The sequence below is a fragment of the Psittacula echo genome (genome assembly GCF_963264785.1).
Source record: "Psittacula echo genome assembly, chromosome: 4".
Classification (NCBI taxonomy): Eukaryota; Metazoa; Chordata; class Aves; order Psittaciformes; family Psittacidae; genus Psittacula; species Psittacula echo.
The window spans coordinates 8,773,727-8,788,077 of record NC_137738.1 but is presented as its reverse complement, the minus strand read 5'-3'; the positions used below and the strand labels follow the sequence as shown (position 1 = coordinate 8,788,077).

The 14,351-nt window shown below is 37.5% G+C and overlaps 1 protein-coding gene across 28 annotated transcripts in view; it reads right to left on the bottom strand.

Annotated features, from left to right (window-relative positions):
- Positions 1 to 14,351, bottom strand: part of NRXN1 (neurexin 1) — a gene marked incomplete at its 5' end in the record, with an annotated part of 676,782 nt that overhangs the window by 102,328 nt on the left and 560,103 nt on the right. The window lies entirely within an intron of this gene.

Here is a 14,351-nt window from a genome sequence, read left to right as displayed (position 1 = left end):
ATGAAATCTTATTCTTACAACTTTCTGCAGGATAAACCTGAGAACTCTCATTAACCTCTCAGGGAGAGGTGAACCTTTACTTCAAATCAACTACCTTCCGCCCTGTTTTGGTTTTGATTATTTTTCACTGGATTAATTAGTAATTAAACAAAGAGTGTGCTCTTCCTGACTCTCACTTCCCCGCTATAAAGCGGTATCTGTCTCAGTTTGAGCAGTGCTGGATTGCTTACTTTGAGAGATTGGTGTATTATATCAAAAGCAAGCAAGAGAAGATGAAAAGCAATAAGGAGATAAGAAAACACATGACTTGTCTGATAAATTAAAGGTCATATTTTGTTATCAAGAGTTTTAAACCGATCCTTTGTACTGCCTGTGCAGCATTTAAGGAGCTAATATTGTACGGCTGCTGTTAAAATAGGCAGGAAAATTGACAGAAATCATTAAAGGGGGAGATTAAAGTACAAAAAAATGATTTGTTATAAGGACAGTACCATGGCCCACATCACTCCAAGACTGACATTTTGCAGTTCTCCAAGGTAAAAGGACTCTGAACTGCTTCTAAATCATGTCACAGCATTTAAGGTTACATTTCCTACAAGAATTTAACCAGAAGGTGACTGTAAGCAGTTTCTTATTCAATAGGTTTTCAACACCTGGAAAATGAAGACTATTTCAACCCCACAAATTAGCTAGGTCTGAGATAGCAACTACTGAATGTGTTCTTCTGACTTTTGCCCAGGTAGCAATCTGGCTGATCTTAATTTCATGTTAGCCAAGAGCTGCTATATAAGAATGTCTCTTGACAGAAATAATGCTCACATTGTATAAATGAACAATGGCAAACAGAAAACACCGTGTTCAGCTCTTATTTTAAATTTCTATTGCTCTGTAACCCCATGAGAATCCAGTATTCAGGCAGAAGCCATCAATAAGAAAGCTCTTATTAACTGTATGCAAGCCTCCTAATTTAGTTTGATCACACTGCAAGTTCTGAGAATGGAACAGGACAAACTGTCAAAAGGTCATTGGTCATATCATTGCAATTTATTGTAGTCAGTGAAAGGCACTGGGAAATTCTACATAGCCTTATTTTATTTCTGAACATCCACAACATGAAAAGTTACCTGGAACAATTAAGGAAAAAAAATCTCCTGGAGTTAAAATCTGCTCTTGGTTATGTGATGTGTAAAAGAAAATAAGAGTTTGGCTTTTGGTTGTGATCACCAAAGGTAGAGTTGAACTGTTCCAGAAGACTGTTAGGAGGCAATGAAGGGTGCAGTACAGATAATTCCATGCTCATTACCTGACCAGAGACATAAAACCCATGAGAAATTCAAGCATCAACCCTCATCACCTTACACAAACTAAGCTGATTGCAACTGCACATATTAAAAATGATGATTTCATGTTCTTGGCAAGAAAATGCTAGACTGAAGCACCACTATGCCCCAAAGTCCTGGACTATAAAGGTGCTTTGTCACACTCCCTGCATCAGCCCATTGTCCTACAGATATGCATGATTACACACAAGCCATGGAAACAACACAAGTGAGGTCATTGCTTGGACAAGCTTTTGCCAGGCAGAAAAAAACAAATGCACACATACAGATTGAAAATGGCATTTAAGAGATAAAAACCTGTTCTGTGTCAGCAGTGCAGCAAAAAAAGTAACCCTTGGCCAAAGAAAGTTCCAGACTTACAGTTATGTCTAAAAATTGCATTTCAATTTGTGTATTTATGCCTTGAAGACATTTTAGTGCAAAAGAATAATCTATTTCAAATGGAAAGGTTTAAACTTGTACATATAGGGGTTTTTTTAATGCTTTTGGCAAGACACAGAAACAGAAACTGTAAATAATAGAAACAGATGCTCACTGAGATAGAAGCAGAGGAGTGCTTTAGTACTGCAGAACCATAATGAGCAGTCCACCACGCAACAGCAGAATGGCCGTGGGTAGACTCTCAGCAGTGATTTAGTTTATCTGTTAAAAGGTGAAATAATTTGATTCCCTAATTATACATACCCCCCCCCCCCGCCTTTATTACTATTTTGCACTGAAATTAATCTGTGATATATAGCATGTCACTGGAGCTTTTTATGAAATACAGCTCGGTTTTTTAAATCTACAAGGTGTTTCCAATTAGCTCAGTATTTTCCCTCTGTGATAATGTTTCACTGCGGGTTTTTTGTATGTCCAATTTAGAAGACTGAGAAATTGTGAAACATTTTATTTTGCTTCAATTTTGAAGAAAATTGAAAAGCACATTGCTCAAATGCTCTGGATTTTTACTTCCAAAACTCTTCTAGATTTCCTTCTTTTATAATTTAGGAAGTTCTCAAAGGAGGGAAAAGATGGTTATCACAACATATATATCACTTTCCTGAAATCTGTGTTTCATGACTTCTCATATCGCAAGTGTAAAAATGGGAGAAAGACCCACTGCTGAAAAAAGCACCCGTGAGGGTGGGATAGGTGTGAGAAAGGCTGTCAGTGTTGTCACCAACCACTCCTATGGGAAGCCCATTTCAGTGCACTCTATTCTGCAAAAGCCCTTAAAGTCTCACTGAACATCAATCACAGAAGCAATTCTCGAATGCCTTGCTAAACTATGGCCTGAAAGGCCTTTGAAGCTCCAGATCTCTTCTTGCATATTTTCAGATGACAGCTGGTCTCAAAGTGAGCTTGGGCAACAAGAAGAGAAAGCTACCAGCTCTAACACATATGGATCTGACCTGCCTCAGCTAAATCATGGTATCCCAACTCTTTAAGCTCTTGCTCCAAAAACACTCACATAGGAGGAGCTTCTCTGTTTTAGAGTTAACAAGGCTATATTTTAGATGGACAGTGCAAAGCTGGCAGCTAACTTCTCTGTAGGTCTAAATTTACTGGCTTGATTTTCAGGGTTAATTTGAGATGAAACAACAGAATGAAAAAGAAATCAATATTGAACTAGTTAAGCATACATGAATTTGCAAGGAAATATGTAATCACTAGTCAACTGTCAATACCTTTTTCATTTTCCTTTACAAAAATCCATTTGCTGATGTTATATCCAAAGAGTAGACATGACTTCTACTTTAGAATACTTGTGAAATGTTAAATGGGGAAAAAGAACAACTTCTGAAAGAAAATAGCTCTGTTAGCACAATTACACATCCACTTTTTCTCAGGAAACTACTTGACCTTTTCATAACATACTGAAACTCACTATGTTGAAGAAATTAGATAAGGTTATGACCAACTTTCCAGCTTTATAACTTCCAGTACCTCTCCTAACACAAAGCACTAATGCATTAGTAAAATATATTTATTTGTATTTATATTTATTTATATTTATATTTATTTTTAAATGATGGTACTGATAATGATGATTTATTAAAGAAACATCTAACTCTAAGAAGGTAATAAACTAACAGCTAAAAAGTGCAGATGGCTTACTAATAAATTATTAATGCATTTGAGTTTAATAAGCCTATTTCAATATAAAATTCAGGACTCCGAGAAGGAAGGATGACATCATTCCAGCAATCCACTGTCCACCATCACTCATTAAATTACTGCCATAGATTCATAGAATAGATAAGAAAAGGAAACTGCCTACTGTCCTTGATTTTATTAATCATAGAATCATAGAATACTTAGGAATTGGAAAGGACCTTAAGATCATCCAGTTCCAACCCCCCTGCCATGGGCAGGGACACCTCATACTAAACCATATCACTCAAGGCTCTGCCTGGCCTTGAACACCACCAGGAATGGAGCATTCATAGCTTCCCTGGGCAATCCATTTCAGTGCCTCACCACCCTTACACCCTTCTTCCTTCCTGAATTCAGCCATAAAACTATTCTTTTGCTAATTCATAACCTGCAGTGGACTCAAACAGGTATTCCAGGAAAGTGTCTTCTCCTAATGTAATGACACACAGTAGAGGAAAATCTCTCAGCAGTGAATTCCAAGGCTTGCTGTTGAAATCATGTGCTTTATTCTTGTATGAATTTCTCAGTTCTGGTTACAGCTTTCTAGGAACAGCTAAAAAGCAATTTAGTAAGCATCTAGTGTTTTCTTCTCCTGAAAGCACTTACACAGTAATCAAGTCACTGCATAGTTTTCTTTTTGATACTGTAAATCAGTTGACATAGCAACTCTTTTGGGCTCTGGTTACACATGCATATTTTTTCCATAGAGCCACATACCCCAGGTACAGACTTTGATACCTGCTCCAGAGCTACTCAAAGTGCTGTAAAGGGTGGTAAAACCCTCCCCAGTTATAGAATCACAGAATAGTTCGGGTTGGAAAAGACCTTAAGATCATCCAGTTTCAACCCCCTGCCATGGGCAGGGACACCTTCCACTAGACCAGGTTGCTCCAAGCCCCATCCAACCTGGCCTTCAATACTGCCAGGGATGGGGCGGCCACAGCTCTGGGCAACCTGTGCCAGGGCCTCAGCACCCTCACAGCAAAGAATTTCTTCCTTATATCCAACCTAAATCTTTCCTGCTTAAGTTTGAACCCATTACCCCTTGTCCTATCACTACAGCTCTTAATGAAGAGTCCCTCTCCAGCACCCTTATGCTTACACTTCAGCCTTTTGTGCCCACAAAGTGGCTTCCATACTTTGGAAAGTATGTTTCATACACGGCAACTTGGAAGATGAGATGCCCACAAGTAACTTCTCAGAATTAGACATTTCCAGGACATTGTCTACATTGCCGTAGCTTTCTCTCCTTCTTCTTAGTCCCCTACCTTGGCATTTAGCACTGCACAAGTGCTTTCTGCAACTGTTTTTAGATCCTCCTGGCTTCCCAAGCAATCATGTTCACACATCCCTTTTGTTCTGCCCTCACCATTATTTACTACTTTGGATTTTGTCTTTTTATAAAAGTCATACATCACCAGCAATGACTTTATGCAGACTTCCAGGGCACTTATAAAAGCATTATGTATTTTTGAGCCCAGTACAGAACCCCACTGAACATGTTTCCAGTCAACAAATGCTCCTCACTGATAACCATTTGTTTTATGCAATATTCAGTTTATTAGCTCAAGCCCACTAATGAAAAATTAACTACATTCACTTGCTCATCACTTTGATAAAGAGTATCTGTCAGCTTTGGGACTGATGATAAAATGTATAGCTGTGATTTGCAGGCTCCCCCCAAAGTCACTGCAGCACTACACCTCGGTAGATGATAATTTGGCTCATAAAGGATGATTTATACACACAGCTGGTACCTATGAGAACCAGAGAAGTTAAAAAAGGGAGGAAGCCCCATGATAATGAGCCCGAAACTGCTCTGTCCACATCCTTCACATGTACCTTATCTTACCACAGCCCTCCAGAACTGACAGTGCAACCACAACACTTTCTTCAGTCTGAGACTGTGTTTTAATTCAAACAAAACCACACATGAATTTGCGTGAGAGAGAACTACATGACCAGGACCCAGAAGTGAGATGCTCAAGAAGCCTTTGGTTGAAAATTTCTGTGAGGCAATTGCTGTACTCTGAAAATGAGGGCGTATTTTCAAGACTTACCCCTATACTGAGCTAAAGAGAAACTTCTAGCACTGTTTGTTCTTTTGAAAAGGACATATTTATTATTCTCTCCCTATTGTGCAACTATAATTTTAAAATTTTCAACCAGTAGTCTATTAATGCCCATCAGTTCTCTAAAAGACAAAAATCAAAACTGCCTTTATATATACTTAACTGTGACAATATTGCGTTTCATTCAGTTTTTTAATGTTCACTAAACTCAATGCTGCACCAGAAAGGCTATTTAACTCCTTAGAAATAGTCCACTGAGGAAAAGAAACCCATTCACATCTCAATTAAGCCAGATCTGTTAAAAGCATAATTTCACTGCCTTTAAGTTAACTTCTGCTTGTAAGGGGTTGAAATCAGGATGCCATTCTCAATTTTTTGTGCTTCTAGTATAGTGGTGGATATACAATTTCTGCTTTATTTGAAATGGTGTATACTGCAAAACTTGCCTCTTGAGAAGCTCACAGCAGTTCTAGGTTATTTAAATCATCCAGCCTTTCATGCTTTTTCTGACAGGTAGGATAGACAGAAAAGAAAGACACTCTGCTTTAGTACACCTTGCTAGAGTCAAGTTTGCTCTCTGGACACTCCTCCAACACCCTGAACTTACTTTTAAATGCATAATACAATACAACAGTTCTGCAGAATTTGTTACAACCAAGTTGCCATTAATCTCAAATCCAAAGTATTAAAGAAAAAGTTATTTTGACAGTGTGGACACTGCAGTTTCAGGATGTTAATGTGGTTCAGTCTCTTGAAAATGTATCTAGGACAGAGCAGTCTGCTGTTTTCCATCCTGCAGTATGAATTATAGTGACTGCTTCTGAATTAGTTAGTTTAATGTAAGTTCTTATCCTGAAGACATAAAGTACTATTCTGCTGTCACACCTCACAACACCAGTAAAATATATCTGGGGACACATGCACAAATGTGCTCCAAATAGAAAAAATACCTCACCTTCCAAGAGCACCTGAAACACAATAGCACTGCAAAGAAATTTAATTTGTTTTCCATATGACAGATAGTCTGGTTGGAAGGCTCAACACTGCATTGATTTGTTCTGTCCTGAGAAAAGCTTCCATTTCAGACTGACTTCAGGGTTGCCCCAGAAGTTAATGGAAATAAACTGCATTGCAGAAGGAACACACAGCAGAATAAACCATCATCCTTCTCTCTTGCATGCTCCATCAGCCACCAAGAGCATTAATACCAACCAGTCTCACAGCAAATCCATGCATATGACCATCAAGCAAGACATCTAAAGTGAGGGGAACAGACACAACCATATGAGCTTATCTGTTACACAAAAGTTACTTTCCTGAAGTCAGTCGATATTGGTTTGGCTTAGTGTGTGACGTGTTACATGAAATCCTGTGTAATCCTGAATGAGACAGCTATGAACCTACTAGAGGGCAGGTTGAAAAGAAAGAGAAATCAAAGAATCTGGTGTTGACAACATGGTCCTTCCACTGGGAAAGAAAAGAATGACCACAAAGGTCTGTTAAGACATTCATTCTATCACAGGTATCAGCACTGTATTGCTAAGGAAGATGCTGAGTAGCTAAAATTCCTTGGTAAAGGATTTGATTGAATTACTTTATTTTTAACCAACACCTTAATCCTCCATTTTGAACTTATCCTACTACACTGGACTAGCTGTGATACTGCAGGTTAAGTGGGAAACACATCTCAAACCAAATAAAAGTATGCAAAAAGAATCCCTACGCATTGGCAACGTTTAATCTTTTGTGACTTCTGTGGGCTTTTTCTGACTTTTATTGGGAATGTTAGTAGATAAATGGCCTTCCTGAAGAGGTGAGTGGGGCCAGCTGTGGCAGATTTACCACGTCTTATTCTGAGATCTGTTTTCACTCCTACTTTCTTCCTTTAACTTGAATCCACACAGCTCGTGGTCTTCAGAAATTCTATTTCCCTATCACTCTGTGTCTAATTAAGGTAAGCAAGTATGGGCACCATCCTTTGCCACAAGACACAAAAAGAGCACGTAACTGTTTCACTACTTTGGAACCTATTTTCTGAATCACTGCTCCTTTGACATTTTCTTTCTCCTCCTAAACTAGATGCGTTATGCCACCTTGCTGTATTTAACTGAAAAGCGTTATACCTTCTGTGATCAAGTAATGACAACTGTGCCACACATTTTATCAAGATCTGAATTTAATTACAGGATCTATCAAGTCAAAGAAAGGATGAGCCTTTGTATTTCACCAGGATATCAAAGATGAAAAATAAAGGAAAAAAGAAAATCTGTCTGCAGACTTCGAGCAGCATTATTATGTAGCATTAGCTGACAGAAAAACCTGATAAGCTGTCAAATTAAAAAGCTGATTTGGGAAACTTTAGTGAAACCACTTTTCAAAAAGAAACTTACTGTAGTGCCTTGTTTGGCTATCACCTGGGCAGGATAGAACAATTTCATAATCTCTCAAAGGGCAGCAGTGCTTTTTTTAGGAGAAATATACTTAATTGACTTTGGATAAGCTGTAACAGAGGTTCACCCAAACACAATGGGAAAATAAATCACCATTTTTGTTAACATCAATCTTTCACATGAACAATAAAATTATACTGAAAATGATACCTAGATACATGCTGAAAAATACATTTATTCATAACCTAAGTATAGTCAGGGCTGTATGAATCAGGAAAAGATGGCAAGAAATCACTTGTGCAATTGCATGCCGACAAAGGTAGCAAGGTAGCATGCTTGCCTAGTTACATCTACAGCCACTGCTGGTTTGTGGTTCAATAACTAAAATGAATCTTTTAAACTATTTTGATACCTGCTAAACTGGTTTCTTGCATCTTATTGTATTGTCGAGAACTTGCTGAAGTTGAGTTTCACAGATGTCCTTGTCTTATTTTAAATTGTCTATGCCATTATTTTAAAAGCTGCTATAATGCCTTCTTTTATTCATATTATAATTGAATGTAATTGTATGAATACAGGTAAATATCAGCTTCCCCTAATACTCAATGAAGATTTTGTCCAGTTGAAACAAACAAAAACTCCATGTTATTTTGGCTTTGCTTTAGATAAATAATGAAAACAGCATAGGAAAGTTAATTGTAGGAAACTTTTTGATTATCACGGTTGACATTGAATGATCAGGAGTTGACTCTAATACAAGGACAACTAAAAATAAGTCTGTAAATCAGATTCTTGATTTCAAAAGAACAAAATTTGATCAAGTGAAGGAAACCAGGTTGTGTAATCAGTCTGAGAGGCTGAAGTCTGCCAGGAAGGACACTTGGAAACTATTTAAGATCAAGTATAAACTTATATATTAGTGCTTATAAATTTATACATATATATATAAATATATAACATATATTTATATGTGCACATATGTTATTTATATATTTCAAAGAAAGTAAAATAAATTGAAAAGCCAGAGATTCTTTTAGTGCTATAAACAGAGATCATGGAAACAAGGGAAGTCAATTTGTAATAAGGTTGATAATGATCCAAAGGAGCAGACTGGATTGACTGAGATGAATGTGTATACGAAAATTAAGATCTCCACAGCTCAAAAGAAAGCTTACATACCTATTCTTAATGAACTTCTGGGGTCAGAAGGTGAGGAAAATGATGTCTATTCCAGAACTTAAAACCAACAAGCCAAAAGTACATGTTTTTGTACTTTTGTACTTTTTGCTACTTCTTGTATTAGATAACAGAAAATGAAATAGCTTTACAGAAGAAGGGGAAAAAAGCCATCCAGTCAAACTATTTAGTCTGACCTTTTGTCTGTACACAGTGCTTTAGAATAAATTTGAAAGCAAAGAATTAAAGCCATGGAAGCAATTGGAAAATGAGATAAAATGCAAAACTTTACCAAATCATGTTAGACTAATCTAATAGCTGTATTTGGTAAGTTAACTGATTTTCTAGATGAAGGAAATTGACTATATATATACTGTGATACTGTGACTATATCTAATTTATCTGGATTTCAGTAAAGCACTGGATATGATGCCATCTAGCAAATCATCAATTAACTGTGGAAAACAGTATAAAAAAAGTGTACAGTAAAGAGCTGAATAAAAAAAGACACTAGGGATAGCACTGAATGAGGAATTTTTTTCTCTCCTCCTTTCTCTCTCTCATGTAGACACCACAGCCTAGTATCCTAACTCTGCGTCTATTGACAGGCTTCTGAATACACAAGCTGCTTGTTTCAGGTCACACTCAAGGTGCTGCATCTTCCCAGGCTGAGAGCCCTTTCCAGGAACTAGCTAGTGCACTGGAGCCACCTTCTTCCTAATACTTCCACTTTATTGTCATCTTCAGCTTCTTTGTGAATCATTCCCACAGATGATAAGCACTCGTTACTTGTCATATTCAGACCTGCCAATGTGTCAACTATACCATTGTTCCCCACTATATTACCTGTATCTGAAAAATAAAATTCTTCAAGAGACAGTAGATCAGTCAGACCTATCAAAGCTCTCCAAGTATTTTGGAGAGCTGATGCCATCTAGTTGAATGGCTGGAAGCTCTACATGTGTTTAAGGCAAGCAAATATAACAAACTAAATGCTGAGTTCTATGTTAAGTTAATAACATGAGTTTCATGGTGAATTCTGAAACTGTGTTAGACTATGTCGTAAGAGCTACTATCGAGATCACTGCAGATACGTAAGGAAAACCAGTGGTTTTCCCCATAGGAAAACTATCAGGGTAGAACTCCTAAGAAAGTATCCGAGATGAGTTCCAGGACCAATCTTTAGTATTTTCTTCACTGATCTCAGTATAAAATGTTGACCAGACAATGAAATCTGCATATATCATAAAATGAGACATACTGGTAACTCTGAAAGCGCTGTAGGTGTCAGTCAAAAGGAACTGAGCCCTAAGTTAACAGAAGTGACACTAAAGCTTATACCACAAAATGCAGGTCACGCACTTCAGATATAGGACTAGTCACACCATTTTTTTTGCAATAAACTGGGATATTACAAGAGAGTATTAACGATGAAAGATGTTCAATGGGTATACTAGTCAGCTACAGAATGGTACTGAGCCATCCGGTTTTGAGCTATGAAAAGGGAAAATGAGATCTTAGAATGTATCACTGGAAATTACTTTCAGCATTCATGTCTTAATATGTCTCTACAGGAGGTCCTAGTGTTCTTGTTATTGTCCATTTCCAGCCACATGTGCTTTTGCAAAAATGAATTTAAAATGAAAATGTCTCAGAAGAAAGGTTATAATGATATATCTCTACAAAAATTCAAATTATCTTACCTGAGCGTATTATTTCCCATATATCAACTTTTCTTTTACCGTTATGATGGCTAGCCAATAAGGAAAGTCAATTTTTTAACTCTGGGACAAGAATGAAAAATGCTTTGATTGATCAAAACATTGCTTAAGTTAATGAAGATTTTACAAAATCTCTTACTCTACAAAAAAAAAAAAAAAAAAAAAAAAAGGCAAATAAATTACATGAGAGACTGGATTTTTCCTTCTTAAATTTTAGAAATGTAAAAATCCAGGGGTTTTAAATGGTTCTGCTTTAAAACATCTTCCTTTTTTCCTTCTGTTTTTTTTTTTTTCCATTGCCTGTCAAAGAAAGTATACATTGTTCTTCTAATTCTTCATTCAGTTATCTTTGTCTTCTCTAGTAATCTTGAAATCTACAGCCAGTATGTATGGTTTCTAATTCTTTTTTTAAATCAATGTAAATTAATATATAATTTAAGCTTTAAATGATCATATTTCCATTGAAAATCAATGGATTTAATTCACTGATTTTCATTAGATGGGAATCGATGCCTCTGTTCTCCCTAAGACAGAGTCTCATCCATGAAAAAAATTCTTCCTTTATCATCAGGATTGTGTAATTCGTTCCTGAATATTTTCACATAAGGAACTTTGTCAAAGACTTTGTGCAAATAAAAAAACCCCTGTTAACTCATTCCCCATTATGTCCCATCAAACCAGAATAAGTTTAACTAAAATAGTTACCAGCAGACATTCCCAGATGGAGACCTTACCACAAACAGAACCCCAGGGACACATGACTTCATGGACTCATGAAAGGCCATAAAGAACACCAGTGAGGTTTGCTTTCCAAATCTTGGAGGATGAGACATTACTTGGTAACCAAGGAACTACTGACTTAGCTGATATTTTTCCTTCTCTGCTTAGTAATTCCATGGACTAAATATTTTAGGCCTGTATCTACAGCCTGCTTTTATACATATGGCATAAATTCATACCTAAAATGTTCACTTGCACTGTATAATTCATCTACATATTCCCAGATGGAGAGCTTCTGAGAAGTCCTCCTGTTCTTTCCAAACACTTTTATCTCAAAGGGATGTAAAGTATAATGACATGTCCTTGTTTCATTGGCACTGCTAGTTTCTCACTGCAGGAAAATGACATATAAACCAACAGATATTGGGCAGTATCTGTTTCACGTAACTTTAACTGCTGTGAACAAAACTTAAGTCTTTTCCACTGCATTTTCCTCCCGGGCAGAACGGTAGTTTTTATTTTGTCTTTGGGAGCATTGCTCCCACCAAGCAACAAGAGGCTGAGTCAAGTTTGTGAGCTTCACAGCTCATCAAAATAAAACATTCTTCATATCATCTATGTCCACTCTCAGGACTGACTTATCAAAGTGACAGATCTGACTGTAGAAGTGTCAAAACTCTGACTATAGCAAAGGACATGAGAGAACACCAAGATGTATTCTTTTAACCAAAGAAGGAACCACGTGAGGAAAAAGGTAAAGACAATGTGTTGCTGGACAAGTAAAGAAATAGGAGTCAGAAGGCTGATATTATTTCAGCATGGAAAAACCAGCAGTGACCAGGGGGGCTTTAAAATATTACCCTATGGCAAATACAAGGCAAGGCAAATACTGAGTGACCGTTTCCTTGTCAGGTTTCTACCTCACTCACCTTGACCATTATGATTTTGCAGGGATGTGCTGATTAACAGGCTGTCTGCCCATTTTATCAGAATATTCAAAGATACGGACAGGGCTTTGAACAACTTGGTCCAGTGGAAGGTGCCCCTGACTGTGGTGGGGGTTGGAACTGAGTGAGCTTTAAGGTCCCTTCCAACCCAAACCAATCTGTGATTCTATGATTCTGTGTTTGGAATGAGCCTGAGTTCTCTCCTGGCCACCACGCTTATGACTGAGAAACAGATCTTTGATGGCTGTGGGGGCCTGAATTTGGAAGGTATTTCTAAGCCAATGGCATGCAAGTTAGACAACTATATGGATAGCTGGGAAAATACTACTTGTCCAGGGAAACAAATGTACTGACACATATGTCTCCTGTTAATTTTATGGTCAGTCTGAACACACAAAACCAAACCAAATGGATAGCACTCATCCTAAAGAGGAACATGATAATAGTTGACTTTTAACACTTATCTTAAAGTCAGGTGTATCCCATGAAAAGAATTGCATTAGCTTCATCAATTTTCCAGAATACAGGATCAAGAGAAGCATTTAAATGAGATGCTCCCTTCCCATAGCCCTTGGATGTTCTGCAATAGCAACCTTTAGCCCACAGATGCAGAGAAAATCCCCAAGACAACATGTGTGCCCTTAGATGTTTAACTTTATGTGATAAAGTGGAAAAAATTATCAAAACCAAAACCCAGAGCAGAATTATTCTGTATTATACAGAAGTCCGAAAAGCTTCAGCTGCCAATTGCCATACTGCAGAGGTACTTGGCACCAACCATAATGTCGGCCTGCAGTTTGATCTTCTGCCAACATACATGGACTCTCACACAGGTTCTTCTTTGGTGTGGATGCTCAATCATAATTTATACTCCCCAGTCACAGAGGTACATCTGTTCCACTAGCCTGGCAGTGATTTGGACAATTTCTTTTGTGTGAACAACATGTGTGAGATGCTTATGCTATCAGATCTAGGTCTGTCAGACACATCCCTGACAACATCTGCTGACCCATGGGGTACATGAGGACAGCTGCCACTAAGCTAAACTGTTCTAAGGCTGACCAGAGGTCTAGGGAAGGCTTCATTTTAGATATCTGCCTAAATCAGACTGTATCTTCTAGACTGCTGCAGGGCCCCAGCAACTGCTGAGTATTCCCAGTGTCTGCACAGCTTTGAAAATACAGACAAGTTGGCCAATATCTAAGAGATCATCTTATACCCAATCAAATTCTGCATCAGTTTGATTTATGATGGAAGTTCTGAAGAGTAGGTTCCCACTGGTAAAATGACTGGTTGCACAGTGTTTCTTGAGAGAATCAGCATTGGGAAAACTCCCTTTGACTGCAGAAAGTATAGAAGTATTCACAGAAAAGTGATTCTGAAAATCCTTCACAATAAATGGTGATTATTGTGGCTTTAGAAAGTCATCTAGCTTGCTCTGATACACTTTCCCAGGCTAGCAAAATGCACACCCTTCACTAATAAGGAAGGGAAATTAGGAAATGGAGAAAATAATTTTTCTTGTTAAAGAGATACAGTTATGAGCACTGCTGTGAGAAAGATTAGGTTTCGGGTTTTTTTAATACATCCCTTCCCACCCCCCTTGATTTGATTTGAAACAGATTTTCTTTCAGGTAAGGAAGAAAAGGTTATTTCAAATAAAATGAGATGCTTTGTTCTCAGACTACCCAGATCCCCCTAGAAACACTGGACAATCTTGACACAAAGAGTCAGAACATTTTATTAAGAGAATACTGAAAATTAATACTCTGACATTACCAAAACCTATTTCCTATTATTTTCTTTTTTTCCTTTGGTCATAATTTTCCATTCAATTTGACCCAAA